Source organism: Bufo gargarizans, chromosome 6, assembly GCF_014858855.1.
Source record: "Bufo gargarizans isolate SCDJY-AF-19 chromosome 6, ASM1485885v1, whole genome shotgun sequence".
Classification (NCBI taxonomy): Eukaryota; Metazoa; Chordata; class Amphibia; order Anura; family Bufonidae; genus Bufo; species Bufo gargarizans.
This window is the reverse complement of record NC_058085.1, coordinates 103778049-103795241: the sequence shown is the minus strand read 5'-3', so window position 1 is coordinate 103795241 and position 17193 is coordinate 103778049.

Genomic DNA, 17193 nt, shown 5'->3' with positions numbered 1-17193 from the left:
CACAGAGGGGGAGTAACTTCTGTCTTATAACCTCATTTCACCCCCGTCAAGGAATGCATTGTACTTCCCGTGTGCCCCCAAGAAAATCTGCACATGTTGCCCACAGACCGAGGGAATGTTGTTTGTTTGAAGATGTCTGCAGTGTGGAACAGGACAGAAGAGCAAGTTTTTGATGTCCGTACATAGCTAGTAGTGTAGGAAACTGCAGTGCTCACAAAATTCAGCCCCCACTTACTTCATGCATATTGCAGATGATTCTTCTTCTTCTTCTTCCTGCTTATATGGTCTTTTATCATGCACATATAAGACCAGTAGAGAAAATGTCATAATACGTTTATTCTATCTATCTGTCTTCACACTGTGTGTAGGAGTCTATGAAGTATATCTCCCGGTTTATGGAATATGTCAATGTTCCTTTTTATTTACTGTAAAGGAAAAAGTAGGCAGCTGTCCTTTCTTATATAGTTGGCCATTGTAAAAAAAATGTATGCAGTGCATAATGTACATTCTTTACCTTAGGGGGGTGCTATCTCTCCTTAGGGAGAGAGCGCCTTAATCAGCATGAGGAGACATATAGGCCATACATGCCCCTCTGGAATTCTGGGAGGAAAGGGATGCAAATGAGCTCTTAACAAGCTCTGCCTCTATCATCTGGTGGCATTAGAGGCAGAGCTTGTTAAGAGCTCATTTGCATCCCTTTCCTTCTTTAACTTAGTTACTGCCAGTGAGGACAAATTTAAGAGAATAGATGTTCAGCGCTGGGGTCCTGGGTTCAAACCCGACCAAGGACAACATCTGCATGGAGTTTGTATGTTCTCCCCGTGTTTGCGTGGGTTTCCTCCGGGTTCTCCGGTTTCCTCCTACACTCCAAAGACATACTGATAGGGAACTTATAGATTGTGAGCCCCATGGGGATAGCAAAGGATGATAAATGTCTGTAAAGCGCTGCAGAATATGTCAGTGCTATATAAGTGAGTAAAATAAAGGTGGGGGATGGCGTTATTATTTTTCTTTGCCCCCTGTGCATCTCATTTTGCTTTCCTTTGCCTAATATCATACCTCCCAACTTTTGAAAATCGCAAAGAGGGACAATATGTGCGGCAGTTTTTTTTCATACTAGGCCACGCCTCTAACTCCGCCCAAAGCATAATTACTGACTCCGTCAGAACTACAGCAGCTGGGGTGAGTTGAGTGTAAGTTCCTTTATTTTTTACAGCAGGTGGCGCCCCTGGGACAATTTTTTTTTTCTTGCACTTTAATAACCATTTAAGGATTAGCAAATAATTCATCGGATTATAGATATTTTAAGGTCCAAATTGCACCAAATAATGAAGTTGTGGTCTAATATACAGGTAGGCACTATACAGACACTTTAGTACGGAGCAGTTTAGTAAATTTATTAACGCACATTTATGCATTCATTCCCCAGGTCAAAAAGAGGGACATTTAAGGCTCAAAGAGGGTTAAATTGCAAACTCTGGTTGCATTGTAGGAATTACTCAGCTTTTACTAATTTACAGCTCTACATGACTTTAGTTTTAGAATTTAGTATGTGAGACACATTGGATCCCCTCTAACCTTGTGGAATCCATGTCCTGTAGCAGGCATGTCTAATGTCAGACATGCATATGTGTCCACTTCCCACAGGGGCTCCCAGCTGGGATTCAAAGCTTTTCAGTAGTGTTTTCTCTTCCATTGTCCATATGTCTTATCTAGGCTTCCCCACCCCCGCATATCTGTGACAGAGGCATTAGGATATCCATTCTCTGCTATCTTTGGCTCCTGGCATCTGTTATGCTCAGTTTACTTGAAGGGGAAAATTCCAGTTTGAACAGGATTGTGCAAAAATGATGCAGAAAAAAACACTCTGTCCATGGTTTAGAAGTAACACAGAAAAACAATGGGGCACATTTATTAAGACTGGCGTATTCCCTGCCAAATGTAAATGTAAGACAGCTTCCTTACTTTTCTACGCCTAAGGGCTCGTTCACACGACCGTGCCGCTTTTTGCACACTTACCCTAAGTTCACACCTGAGCGTTTTACAGCGCGTTCCTACGCGCTGTAAAACGCTCAACAAGGAGAAACCAATGCTTCCCTATGGGAATGGTTCTCACCTGGGCGTTTTACAGCGCGTACGATCGCGCTGTAAAACGCCCGACGCTCAAACAAGTTCTTGAGCTTTTTTTGGGCGTTTGTCGCGCGTTCCCGTATATAGACTTTCGGGAACACGCGACAATGTGTGTTCGCTTGTCTCTGTATGCGCGATTGTAAACGCTGGTACAATCGCGCATACAGAGCGCTCGTTTCAGAACGCTCAGGTCTGAACCCAGGGTTAGCTTTTTTAACAGAGGTAATTGATGCTTGCTTGCCCTCATCTCTATGTTTTAACCCTTGCCCATAATTTATAATTGAGAGATATTTTTTCAGGCTTCATTATCTATTAAAGTCTTCAGGGACCCCATGTCAACATCATGTGCTTCTTTTTATATTATGCAGGGGCAGACTGGGAACTTAAAGTGGCCCTGGAAAAAATACTAAAAGTGGCCCTGTTTTGTAGTTGGGTCCAAATTAATGGAGGGTAGGGCCAGCCATACTATTTTGTGGCACATTATACCACCACAACAGAGCCAAATAACGCAGTCCATCACAAAATACTGCTGCCAGTAGCACAAAATACATCCCCAAAAACTTCCACTGGCCGGCCGTGAGTAGGGCCCATGCGGCCCCTGGGCATCGGCCCACCAGGAAATTTCCCTGTAAGGTCTATGGCAAATCCGCCCCTGATGTATGTAAAAAGCGTCCTTGTCGTCCTCAGGACCCGAGATCCATGCTTAGAATGCCACGTGTTTTTAGATAACAGATCTAAGAACAAGACCTTCTCTGTAAGTGTAAAAGGCTTATGAAGGCAACCCCTTTTAAACTGGTCGTTGGCCACACCAAAGTTTTCTCTTATTACGTGTAATTCTGAAAAACAGATGTTAAGTCAATATGTCCTGAATTAAAGGGCTGTTTATTCTGGGTCATGGGTCACTGAACCTGGAGAAGTGATGTCAGCACCAGGCACAGATCATGTGAGATAAAAGATAACTAGTAACGTCTAGTACATGATTCTTCCTAAATGTCCAACTGCAGCAAAAATAGCTGACAGACAGACGTCCATAGACTGGGATAATCGGTTGTTTCTGAAGAGTGGTTCTGGTACCTAACATAGACCTACTGTATTTAAAGTTTCTTACTCTTTAAGGCTAATTTCACATCTGCAGCACTGCGATCCGACCGCCGGTTCTGGCAGATAAGTGGTTTGTGCCCGGCTGATTCTCGCGATTTTTGCTGAGCATTCCGGTTGCATCAGGCAGTGCCAGATCCGGAGAATACCAGCAAGCTGTTCTCTGCAGGAACTCATGGCACAGATGTGAAAGTAGCCTAAAGGGGTTTTACGACTGCTTTATACTGGATAAGTCATGAGTATCTGATTAGTAGGGGTCCGATCAGCTGTTTGAGGAGGCTCCTCGCTGCTTATCCTATGCCAGTAACATCACATTCATTGTTTAGGTGGCCTAGGCACCGCTCAGTCCTGTTCAAGTGAATGGGCTGAGCCTCTATACCAAGCACCACTGCTATACAAGGTACGGCCTCTTCAAACAGCTGATCAGTGGGGGTCCCTGGTGTCAGACCCTGCGGATAGGTCATCAGTATAAAACATTCACAAAAGCCCTTTAAAAGGTTTCTGTCATGAGCGCTGTTCTAATGTCAGCAGTACATAGCAGTGTGCTTTATAACGCCCTGCCTGCCGCTGTTCTCTTAAAATAAAGACTTTTAAAATATGCTAATGAGCCTCTAGGTGCTATGAGGGCGTTGCTTCAGCACCTATAGGCTCGGTCTACGCACCCTTTGGCACGCCCAGGTCCAGTTGATTGACTTTCGAGTTCTCCTCATCATCCCGTAAATCCCGCACCTGCGCCGTCCTGTTTAGCATTCGGCACAGTGAGTGAAGGACGCTCTCCTGCTGCCAGCTTCCTCACTGCGCCGAAGGAAGGAAGGAAGCCGGCAGCAGGAGCGCGTCCTTCACTCACTGCGCCGAATACTAAGCGGGACGGCGCAGACGTGGGATTTACAGGACACTGAGGAGAACTCGAAAGTCAATCAACTTAATGTCTAATTACTGTATTTTTCACTAAGACATACTCCCCCCGCCCCCAAAAGTGTGTGTGTGTGGGGGAATGGCCGTGCATCTTATAAAGTGAATACTAGGGGAAGCACTTACTGGTATATATTAGGTAGGGGAGTGAAACACTGTGAGTGCTGCTGGTACTCACCTTCCCTTGTCTTCTTCTCGGGGGCTGCGCTGCACTGCTGGTCCGAACAGCGTACGCTGCACACTGTCAAGTGAGGTCTGATGGGGGACTGACATGGAGGTCTGATGGGGTTCTGAACTGAGTTCCTGATTTGGGGGTCTGCTCTGAGGATCTGATGTGACGTCTGATGAAAAATATATTTTTCTTATTTTCCTCCTCTAAAACCTGGGATGAATCTTATCATTAGGTGCGAAAAATATGGTAATCTAATTGAATTGACAGCAAATATTTATTTCACAGTAAGGGTCCATTCACACATCCGCAATTCCATTCCGCATTTTGCGGAACGGAATTGCGGACCCATACATTTCTATGGGGCCGCACGACGTGCGGCCCCGATCGGAATTGCGGACCCGCACTTCCGGGTCCGCAATTCCGATCCTGACAAAAATAGAACATGTCCTATTCTTGTCCGCAATAGCGGACAAGAATAGGCATATTCTCTTAGTGCTAGCAATGTGCAGTCCGCAAATTCTGTGTCCGTGTTTTGCGGATCCGTGGATCCGCAAAACACACATGTATGTGTGAATGGACCCATAATGTTTAAAAAAAATTCATATACAGTGCAGCCACTTGAAAAATAAACCTTAGACCAGATTTTTAGGGCAGATTTTCAGTTTCACCTACTGTTGGCCATCACTACTTTCTAGGAGACCACTTTTCAATGCAATTTTGGGTGATTTTGGGCACTGAACAAAAGTGACTGGTAAATAACCAAAAGCCCCCGTCTTGTACAGAATCCTACAATCAAATAAACTTCAATAATATCCTACAGTAGTTATTTTCTAACAGGCGGAGAGTAAACACAAGGTCAAGATAGTGCTGTCTTGCCTCCAGCTATTGTCACAGGCGCTAAAAGCGTGAAAGCAGCATGAAGAGGAGATGCACAGATCACGCCTGCCCTGCATGAACTTCAGTCCCTGCAGCAAGAAACTGTCCCCAGAACAGATGCACAGCATATTACACCACAGTAGATCTATTCCCCATTACCTCCTGCTGGAAGTCAAGAAACACATGAATTAAAGACATTTAATTGGTAGCATATCAATAGGATATGCTACCAATGTCAGATAGGTGCGGGTCCCAGGGAACAGGACCCCCGAAGTGAGCGTGGAGCAGCTGCACATGCACGGCTGCCTGCTATTCATTTCTTTTTGACTGTCAAACTGGCCGTTCCATAGAAGACAAGGAGCAGTGGCTGCGCTTGTGCGGTGAGCTCTCCATTCATTTCTATAGGACTTCTGAAAACTCGGTTATGTTCAAAACTCCCAAAGCAATGAGAGGAGAGCACGTCATGCATGCATGGTGTGCTCTCATTCACTTTTGGGGGGCTGTTTTCACAGGTGGGACCCCTATATATCCTAGTGATATGCCATTCAAGTTCCAGATGGTTTGAGCCAACAAATAGAAGGGCGTAGAAGTTTTCCACAAACCTAGATACATTGGTGCAGATGTGAAGATACGTTTATTTTGCTCCAGAATATTGTGCCTGTGCCATTTTTAGTTTGCACCAAATTTATGATTTTTGGATTATTAAATGTCTCTAAATCGGTGACGTTAGTTTAAAAAGTGGTGAGAGGAGGATTCAACACTATGTTACACCACTGTTTCTATCACCCTGGTGTAGTATAGTTTTCTGTCCAAAACATGCACCAAAAACTGTTGATGACTGCAAAAAAAAAAAAATCAGTCAAAAATCAGCTTGTGTCCAGCATGTCGTAACTGAAATAAAATGGTGGCCTGTATCCTTTATATGTTTGGCGTAGCAAGAATGTGTCACACATAAGAAAATACATCACAAATAAGAAAAAAAAATTTATCAGACCTCAGACGCCATGAGAACTCTAAGGTCCCTTGCAGACGAGCATGTCCAGATTAGGTCCGGATGCGTTGCGTCTGCGATCAGGGAAAATCGTGCGAGTAGGTACGCAATTGCAGTCAGTTTTGACTGCGATTGCGCTTTGATGTTCAGTTTTTTATCGCGCGGGTGCAATTCGTTTTGCACACGCATGATAAAAAACTGACTGTGGTACCCAGACCCAAACCCGGACTTCTTCACTAAAGTTCGGGTTTGGGATCGATGTTCTGTAGATTTTAATATTTTCCATTATAACATGGCTATAAGGGAAAATAATAGCATTCTTTAATTCAGAATACTAAGTAAAAGGTCCATTGTGGGGTTAAAAAAAAAAAAAGTAACTTACCTCATCCACTTGATCGCTGGGCTCATCTTCTTTCTTCTTGCAGGACCTGGCTGGAAAAGGACCTTCGGTGACGTCATAGCGCTCACCATGTGGTGAACGCGATTATGTTATCAAAGGTCCTTTGGCAAGTTCTGAAAGAAAAAGAAAGAAGATGATGCCGGTTGCGCGAACAACAGGATGAGGTAAATTTTTTATATATTTTTTTAACTCCTATAGCACATTTTAGTAAGCATTCTGTAGTCAGAATGCTATTATTTTCCCTTATAACCATGTTATAAGGGAAAATGATAAAATATACAGAACACCAAACCCAAACTTTAGTGAAGAAGTCCGGGTTCAGGTCTGGGTACCACAGTCAGTTTTTTATCACACCCGTGCAAAACGCATTGCACCCGCGCGATAAAACAAGAACATCGGAACGCAATCGCAAACTGACTGCAATTGCGTACCTACACGCAACGCATCTGGACCTAATCCGGACACGCTTGTCTGCAAGGGGCCTAAAAAGTGTACTAGACACCCCGATGCTGCAAGCGATTATTGGGAGGGAAGTGTTCCCTCAGAATTAGACAGCACAATCTGCCGCCGGCAAACGATGATTTTTAAGCATGTTTAAAAATCTGAATTGCCTGATCAACAAGCGTTTGCAATTGGCGGTAGTATTACACTGCAAGATGATCACTAACGAGCGTTATGAATGCTCGTTAGTGATCATCTGCCAAAAACTCTGCAGGTGTAATACATCCTTAAGGCATAACATAAGCTTTATTAGCCCTGCTAACAATCTGATGTCTGTCCTGGCCATACACATACACAATTTACAGCACATACTGCTCATACATATTAGATGAACTGGCCAGACTTGATTTAGACGAGATCAGATAACTGAGTTAATGTATATGGGGGTCTCCAGTTTAGCCGACACCTAGGGGTCTGGGCACTTAAAGAAGAGAATTCTCTAGTGATTTTAGAGCACGGATTTAGACCCATTATTTCCCATTAGTGCCACAAAAGAAGCATGGCAGATGCTGACTAATTGTCAGGAACAGTTGTTAGCATACCTGTATATGTTATACTGTTCATGGCAAATGCACAATATAATACCGCGTGCACCGTACGTTATACCATATACATTCCCAGTAGGCCATTGTGCATGCAGAGGAAATATTAAGGCACAAATAGATAACCGTTTAAAAAAAACATAAAATCAAGCAAAAGTGACCAATTATCGAGCAGTGTGACAGCATTGAACAATAGAGAATTGTTTGACCCACACAGTCAATTGTCTTTTAGTGTAAATGCAGCTGTTTGCTTGAAAGATGATCTATTACACCATCACGCTCACACGTTTTTACATGATACTCTGCGGATCTAAATACTTGTTGTTCATAGTGTGATCTAATCAATTATCTACTCGTATAAAGGAGCCTTCACACAGACAAAAACACCCCCCAGGCCAGTGGAAGCAAGTGCCATGAAAAAAAGCAGAGGTCAAGAACAAAGGTGACCTAAGAACCTAAGAAGAACGCAATCTTTGCCCCAGGGGATTCAGGCAAAAAACACATAACTTTAGGTTTGTGCTTACGTGCTCCCACTCACATCCAATAAACAATAGAAGTTCTCCCGCTTGCATCCAATAAAAACAGGCAATTAATCAGTTCTTGTGATTGCGTTGCATCTCTTGGGTTTTCTTCAGATTGTAAATGTATAAAAACCTTTGTGATATATCCAGACTGAGAATTTTTTCTCAACATGGACAAAGCTTGGCCTTGGATTACCTAAGAAGCTGTTGATTGCATTCAATAGTAGTTCCAAGCCTTGAGCCAAATTATGTAGTGTGCTAGGTGCCTTTACTTTTGACGATGATGGGGGCAATTATTGGTATGATGCGTTCCTAGGAATGCTCCTTCCTGATAAATGTCCTATATAACGGTGCTGCCAATCACCCGGTGATGCCAATCATGCATCGGGTGAAAGCATTCCTGCTGTAGTCACCGAAAGGCTCCTTTACATGGGCTGACACAGCAGGCAATTATCAGGAACAAACTGTTTGTTCCTGATATTTGCTTGCTAATCAGAGGGGAAAATATGCTACATGCACCAATCAACTCCCCTGTATGGAGACACTCTATCTATTTGTCTATCTATCCCTTATCATCATCATAATTACCTACCTTTAAAGTGATTGAATTATGAATGAGTGAATCGATTTGAATAATTAGCAAGAGTTCATTACCATTAAGGGGCTGTCCCCACAAGCGAAGAAGCACCAGCCCTGACAATCAACAGGCCGATGGGGACTTCTCCACCTATGGGGAAGTTCTTCACCTCACATGTGATGAACTCTGGCTATTTAGCTGAATCGATTTGTTAAAATCAATTTGCTCATCCCTAGATTGAATGTTTCTTATTCAGAAAGATTGTAAGCAGTGAGATTACCATGACATGGTTCACTTCACAGCGAAGCTCTGTCTCCAGGACACTTGCTGTAGCAAAATCTGGCAAAATAAAACTTCATATTCACACTACTCCTAATGAGAAAAGCTCCACAAAACGTATGTTTGTACTGGTTTCCCCAGCCCATACTTAGTGCTGTCAGTAGTTTAGGATGGTCAAAGTGCTAACACATTCTCTGTAAAGGGGTTGTCCAGTTCTTTTATATCAATGACATACAGTCATGTGAAAAAATTAGGACACCCTTTGAAAGCATGTGGTTTTTTGTAACATTTTTAATAAAAGGTTATTTCATCTCCGTTTCAACAATACAGAGAGATTACAGTAATCCAACTAAACAAAGAAAACTGAAGAAAAGTCTTTTCAAGATCTTCTGTAAATGTCATTCTACAAAAATGCCTATTCTAACTGAGGAAAAAGATAGGACACCCTCACATGTATTCCCTCTTAAATTGGCTCAGATCTCACACAGGTATATCACACCAGGTGCACATAATTAGTAGATCGTTACTCTGCATGTTGAATGAGGCTTGCCCTATTTAAACCTCAAACATTTAGTTTGGTGTGCTCCTGACTGTTGAAGTGAGAGTGAGCACCATGGTGAGAGCAAAAGAGCTGTCAGAGGACTTCAGAAAAAAGATTGTAGCAGCCTATGAGTCTGGGAAGGGATTTAAAAAGATCTCAAAAGATTTTGAAATCAGCCATTCCACTGTCCGGAAGATAGTCTACAAGTGGAGGGCTTTCAAAACAACTGCCAACATGCCCAGGACTGGTCGCCCCAGCAAGTTCACCCCAAGAGCAGACCGCAAGATGCTAAAAGAGGTCTCCAAAAACCCTAAAGTGTCATCTCGAGAACTACAGCAGGCTCTGGCTACTGTTGATGTAGAAGTACATGCCTCTACAATCAGAAAGAGACTGTACAAGTTTAACTTGCATGGGAGGTGTGCAAGGAGGAAACCTTTGCTTTCCAAGAGAAACATCGAGGCCAGACTGACATTTGCCATAGATAAAGTTGACAAAGACCAGGACTTCTGGAATAATGTTCTTTGGACAGATGAGTCCAAAATTGAATTATTTGGACACAACAGCAGAGGACATGTTTGGCGTAAATCAAACACAGCATTCCAAGAAAAGAACCTCATACCAACTGTGAAGCATGGAGGTGGAAGTGTCATGGTTTGGGGCTGCTTTGCTGCAGCAGGACCTGGTCAGCTCACCATCATAGAATCCACGATGAATTCTACTGTGTATCAGAAGGTGCTTGAAGAACATGTGAGACCATCAGTTAGAAAATTAAAGCTGAAGCGGAACTGGACCATGCAACATGACAATGACCCAAAACATACTAGTAAATCAACCAAAGATTGGCTGAAAAAGTAGAAATGGAGAGTCCTGGAATGGCCAAGTCAAAGTCCAGATTTGAATCCCATTGAGATGCTGTGGGGTGACTTGAAAAGGGCTGTACGTGCAAGAAACCCCTCAAACATCTCACAGCTGAAAAAGTTCTGCATTGAGGAGTGGGGTAAAATTTCCTCAGACCGATGTCGAAGACTGGTAGATGGCTACAAGAACCGTCTCACTGCAGTTATTTCAGCCAAAGGAGGTAACACTCGCTATTAGGGGCAAGGGTGTCCTATCTTTTTCCTCAGTTAGAATAGGCATTTTTGTAGAATGACATTTACAGAAGATCTTGAAAAGACTTTTCTTCAGTTTTCTTTGTTTAGTCGGATTACTTTAATCTCTCTGTATTGTTGAAACGGAGATGAAATAACCTTTTATTAAAAATGGTACAAAAAACCACATGCTTTCAAAGGGTGTCCTAATTTTTTCACATGACTGTATGCTCAGAATAGGCCATCAATATATATTTTACTTTCTTATATTGCACTGACATATTCTGCAGTGCTTTACAGACATTATTATTGCTTGCTGTCCCCAGTGATGTGCTCAATCTTAGTTCCCTATCAGTAAATTTCACACGGGCGAGTATTCCGCGCGCGTGCAATGCGTGAGGTGAACGCATTGCACCCGCACTGAATCCTGACCCATTCATTTCAATGGGGCTGTGTACATGAGCAATGTTTTTCACGCATCACTTGTGCGTTGTGTGAAAATCGCAGCATGTTCTATATTCTGCGTTTTTCACGCGACGCAGGCCCCATAGAAATAAATGGGGCAGCATAAAAATCGCATTGCATCCGCAAGCAAGATTTTCACGCATGATTGCTAAGGATATGAGGGATGTATGGCCCGGGACCCCATTTACTTTATTATCTTCCATTATAACATGGTTATAATGGAAAATAATAGCATTCTTTAAGACAGAATGCTAAGTATAATGTCAATTGACGGTTAAAAAATAATAAAAACATAACTCACCTCATCCACTTGATCGCGCAGCCAGGATCCTCTTCTTTGTTCTTCTTGAAGGATCTGCAAAAGGACCTTCACTGATGTCATCACGCTCACTACGTGGTGAGTGCGGTGACGTCAGCGCAGGTCCTGCTGAATGAAGATAGAGAAGGTCCTTCTATCTTCATTCAGCAGGACCTGTGCTGACAACGGTGAGCGCGATGATGTCAGCGAAGGTCCTTTTGCAGGTCCTTCAAGAAGAACAAAGAAGAGGATCCCGGCTGCGTGATCAAGTGGATGAGGTGAGTTATGTTTTTATAATTTTTTAACCCTCAATTGGCATTATACTTATTATTCTGTATTAAAGAATGCTATTATTTTCCATTATAACCACACAAACAGGGATAGTGCAACCCTAAAACTTCCCAGACCCATGATCACTACCTACTTGTATGATCACCCTAGGCAGTGACCCCACAACCGGGACTGCAGTCCCTGTGCTGAAATTCAAAGAGTAGTCATATGGAAATGGGTCAAAAACCAGACGGACGAAGAAGTATGGAAAACAGAAGCAAACGAGGCAACCAACGTGCTAAAAAGTCAACAACCAGGACATCAGTACAATACCAAATTGCCAGAAACCAAAGCGTAGTCACAAAACCAGTCCAGAAATTCACAAGCCAGAGGAGTCTTCAGAAATACCACAAGGGACCAGCAGGGGGAGCCAAAGTACAAGAAATTCACACACAGGAACCAGCCTTATATAAAGACCAGGAAATGATCTCAGCTGGCTTCCTTACACATTGGGCGGAGTTGTCAGCTGAAGCCCTGATGCACCCCTTCATTGGTCAGGGCTCAGATTCGTGAGAGGTGTGCGCCACTGTCTTGGTTCCCCAGTGCCATCCAGGAGAATCATGACTTCCACTCCCTGGGAGGGCTGCTCCAAAGATTTGTTTCCCCTGGCACCTGGCCACTGCTGCCACTGCGAGGCAGCGCCAGCCAGAGGAACCGTGACAAGGCCCACACAGACACGGGCATAACATACAAATTTCATGCAGATGTTATCCTTAGCGATTAGTTGCTAGTGGCAGTTTCTCTTTTAGGCAGTTTCATAATAATGGCCCAGATTACCACTGTCCTGTAGCCTGGAACCATAAGGACTCTGTGTGCTGCTGCACAGAGTTTGCCATGTGCATGAGACGTCACAGTCGGTCCACAGGGACCTAACAGAGTTATGTGGAGATGTCAACATCTGCCTAACATGTTTATGTTCCTCCACTGATAGCATGGACTCTCACACCCTTGATTGTTGTTTATAGCTGATGGACTTGGCAGCCCCTTCTTACTTGTCTTCTTCCTTCCTACTGGCTTGTTTATCTGGGGTCTTGGATTCTTGTTAATTGATTTCTGAAAGCAAAAAACCTGGAAGCATTGTAATAACATGAAGCCTTTAGGGCTAAGGCATATCACTACTTTTTTTTGTATGGAACCATAATAGGGCTGTCATAGTTGTGCTTGAGACCTCTACTGTGCTTTCATATACCTCTGAATATGTACTAAGAAAAAACAGAAGTCGAGGCTCACCTGGTCCCGGTCTGAGATGGAAGCACGGAAATTCGCCAGGAACTCAGCGATAATAGAATATAAGTAAAAAGAGGAAATCCAGCTTCCAAGCGACCATATAAATGTTTTAATGAAAAAATTTGCTAAAATCCTGGATTTTTTCTTCCCTGATGGCACGGGCTTATTCCAAGATGACAATGCCAGGATTCATCGGGCTCAAATTGTGAAAGAGTGGTTCAGGGAGCATGAGACATCATTGTCACACATGGATTGGCAACCACAGAGTCCAGACCTTAACCCCATTGAGAATCTTTGGGATGTGCTGGAGAAGGCTTTGGGCAGCAGTCAGACGCTACCATCATCAATGTAAGATCTTGGTGTAAAATGAATGCAACACTGGATGGAAATAAATCTTGTGACATTGCAGAAGCTTATTGAAACAATGCCACAGCGAATGCAAGCCGTAATCAAAGCTAAAGGCGGTCCAACGAAATATAAGAGTGTGTGACCTTTTTTTGGGGGGACAGACAGTGCATATGCAGCCTGTATGGCAGCACACAGAAGCTCGGCACTAAGGAGCTGTACAGTCTCTGTGCGCCTCCATACAGGATCCTTGTATACACCTCTGTCATGTTCATGAGACCACAAAGGACAGTGATTGGCTGCAGCTGTCATGTGCTACATACCGGCACATCAATCACTGCAGTTTGTAAAGAAGTGGCTGCAGGATGAACGGATCAGAACCGCGGAAAATGGTGTTGGAGCAATTTGTGAGAGCAAGAATATTTATTTTATTTTATATTTTTGCAGAGCTTGTCCAGGATTTTTAATTATCTCGGACAATCCTCTTAATCTTATGTTAATGCAATGATTCATTTCAATTCATTACTTATTAAAAAGATCTCTTTATTTAATGTTTTTTTTTAAGGACTTCATGTAAAAATGTACAAAACACCACACAAAACAAATGTATTGCATGACTGGCACATAGCACTGCTTTCCTAGTAACCTGCAAACCTGTAAACATTAGGTATGACCTCATCATGTCACACCATACATATGTTGAACCATTATTACACACCAGTCATTCATTATAATGATTTCATCATTTCTGAGTCCTTTATTATTAGACGATTGTTAAGCTATTAACACATGGCTGCATCTTCTACCTCGTGACCCAAAAGTTCAGCAAAAAACAATTATTCAATCCCGTCAAAACCTGACCAAAGCAGCTGGGCAAATTGCCACATTCTTCCAATCTAGGGGTGCTCTCACATAGTCAGTGATTTCCATCAGTTATTGTGAGCCAAAATCAGTAGTGGAATCTACCCAGAGATAAGGTATAAGGGAAAGCTTTTCACCTGTTCTCAGTTTTTGACCCGCACTTGGTTCTGTATCAGAAACACTGACCAAACACTGACTGTGTGAAAGCGGCCTAAATCTTACGCCATTTTCACTCAGTGTTTGATCAGTGCTTAATCAGTAATTTCCATCAGTGATTGATAGCCTGAACCATAAGTGAAGCTTACATAGAGATAAGATAATGGAAAATTTGCACTTCTGTGTTTTTGACTCGCACCTGGTTTTGGCTCAAAATCACTGAATGAAATCACTGGTCAAATGCCGCAAGCCCTGGCTCTAGTTGCAACATTTATTCACAGTGGCAGTTCTCACACCGATGCTCCTGCCTGATAGTAGTTGGGGTACCCTTGAGATATAGGTGCTGTGGCTGGCGAATAGTGCTGGAGTCACTAACTAGGCCAGATGTAGAAAATAGTAAAGTCTCTCAAGTGCAGAAAGGGGGTTGTAGTACACGCAACAGTATCAAACACAGTTCCAAACAATTGGACAACTTTTACTCTATTTCTTCAAAGTCTCTTTCTCTGCCGAAAGCTGGCAATAAGGTTCTTGCAAACTTGTCTGTAATTCCCATGCTGAGGAATACAGGATTAAGATGCACTGACCAGGACCGTGTCAAAGCAGGGCTGGTGCAAGGATTTTTGCCACCCTAGGCAAAAGCTAATTTTGACACCCCATTGACTCCGCCCATTGACCGCACCCTTTTACCCACCCCTTTTAAAAAGTAAAGTAACAGTCCAGTATTTTAAAAAAAACAAAAACACTTTCAGAAAAGTTTCTCCTGGGATCTGAACTCATGACCTAACACATCAGAGGCCAGGCATTTACCCACACAGCTATAAGAGCTGTATAGCTAGTTACTTTAAAAAAAAAAATATATAAGACTTCTACTGTAGATAACTTTGATACCTAGTGTACATCCACACACATGACAGCTGCCCCAGTACACAGGTATCAAAGTTACCTACAGAAGAAGTTATATATATATATATATATATATATTTTTTTTTTTTTTTTTTTAAGTCACAGGCAATACAGCCTATATAGTTGTGTGGGTAAATGCCTTGCCTCTGATATGAAAGGACGTGAGTTCGAATCCTAGGAGAAACTTTTCTGGAAAACAGGCTAAATGAGATTTAAATACACCAGGGTCTTGTAGCTGTGTGTCAGCTGCGTGCCGCTCGATCTGCCCGAAGTGACTGAACAAACTCATACTCGCACTCGCAGTGCATCTGGCCGGCAACAGAAGGAGTCAAGGAGATGATGTCAGATGGATCACAAGTAGGGGGTGGGGCGGGTGTTACTAATTCGGACTCCAGAGTAGAGTGCGCTCTACGCGGTGGCCTACTCTGCTTATGGGTGGCGCCGGCCCTGTGTCAAAGTGTAGAATGGTGTCTTAGCAATGTCCCTTTCACTGCAGCAAAGTCTCCATCAGCCTTAAACAGTGAATACCTTACTGACTGACTCCAATGCTTGGCCTTGCAGATTCTGGATCTTCTAGTTCTTTCTGGAGTACTGTAAAGCAGAGATGGCTTTCTCGATGCAAAGCTTCAAGGAGTGAGCACATGTAGCTCCTCTTACTTTAGCTAACACACTACACTGAACTAGGAGCAGACTTCAGTACATCACCTAGTTTCTTACAAGGACAGAGTCAGGATTGTTAACCCTGACTGATCCACACAGAGCTATATGGGTTATATAATACATCAGAAGATAGTATTGAACAAGAAACAGTTTGCAAGTACCCTATTATGCGGCATTGCACAAACACTGACTGTGTGAAAGCAGCCTAACTGTTCAAGATTTTGTGTCATGGGATCCCTCAGTACATGGGATTGCCAAAGATAAAAGTGTTTGTATCAAGTATCTTTTAGGTAGATGGGCCTTTAAGTGTCTATGCAAAGGCGCTGTATTTAGACACAGCCCTGTATGGATTTTCATCAGTTTTAAGTTAATAAGCCTAAGGCTAGTTGCACACTAGCCCAAGCAAAAGCTTGATGTTAAGTTCTAGAGTCCATATCTGAACAAAGCAGATGGATTAGAAATGAGCTTTTAGATTGTGAGGAATACAATAAATCATGTAGATTGCTATTGCTAATGACCCAGGGGTAGACATACCAGTAAAGTGTTTGAATAGTGTTGGATTGCCTATGGCAAGAACTAGGCTTAGAGTACCTTAAGGGGTCCATACACTAGCTGTCGGCTGACAGTTATTCTTTCCGAATCCACATATGTTCAGTATGGGGAGAGGGTAGTAAGCCTCTGCCAGACATCTCTATCAGTGGCTTATCTTTCCTGAGGACATAAGAATTGGACCCCCAACATCTCCATTGTGGAGAATTGCAACACACCCATTCACAGATGGTTGGCTGGTTCCATCAAAATCAGCAGATTGACATTAAAGGGTTCTTCTGAGATTCTGATATTAATGACCTATCCTCAGGATAAGTTGTCATTTCAATATCAGATTGGCAGGGTTCCAACACCTGAGACCCCCTCTGATCAGTTGTTTGAAGAGTCTGCAGCACTCCAGTGAGCTTACAAAGCATAGATTGGATAGTGGCCATGCTTGGTATTGCAACTTAGCCCCATTCACTTGAACGGGACCGAGCTACACTAAGACCATGTGACTGATGAATGTGACATCACTGGCCTCTTCAAGCAGCTGAATGTTGGGGGTGCTGGGAGTCGGACCCCTCCAATCTGATATTGAGGACTTATTTCAAGGATAAGTCATCAATATCCGAATCTCAGAAAACTACTTTAATCAAATGTATATGGCCACCTTCAGTTAGTTGCACCTCAACTAAAAGTATAACTATTAACCCCCCCCCCCCCCATATTTCAAATCTATAGTGGTTAATGAAGGGCCCATGTCATTTAATGCCCAGGAGTCCGTATCAC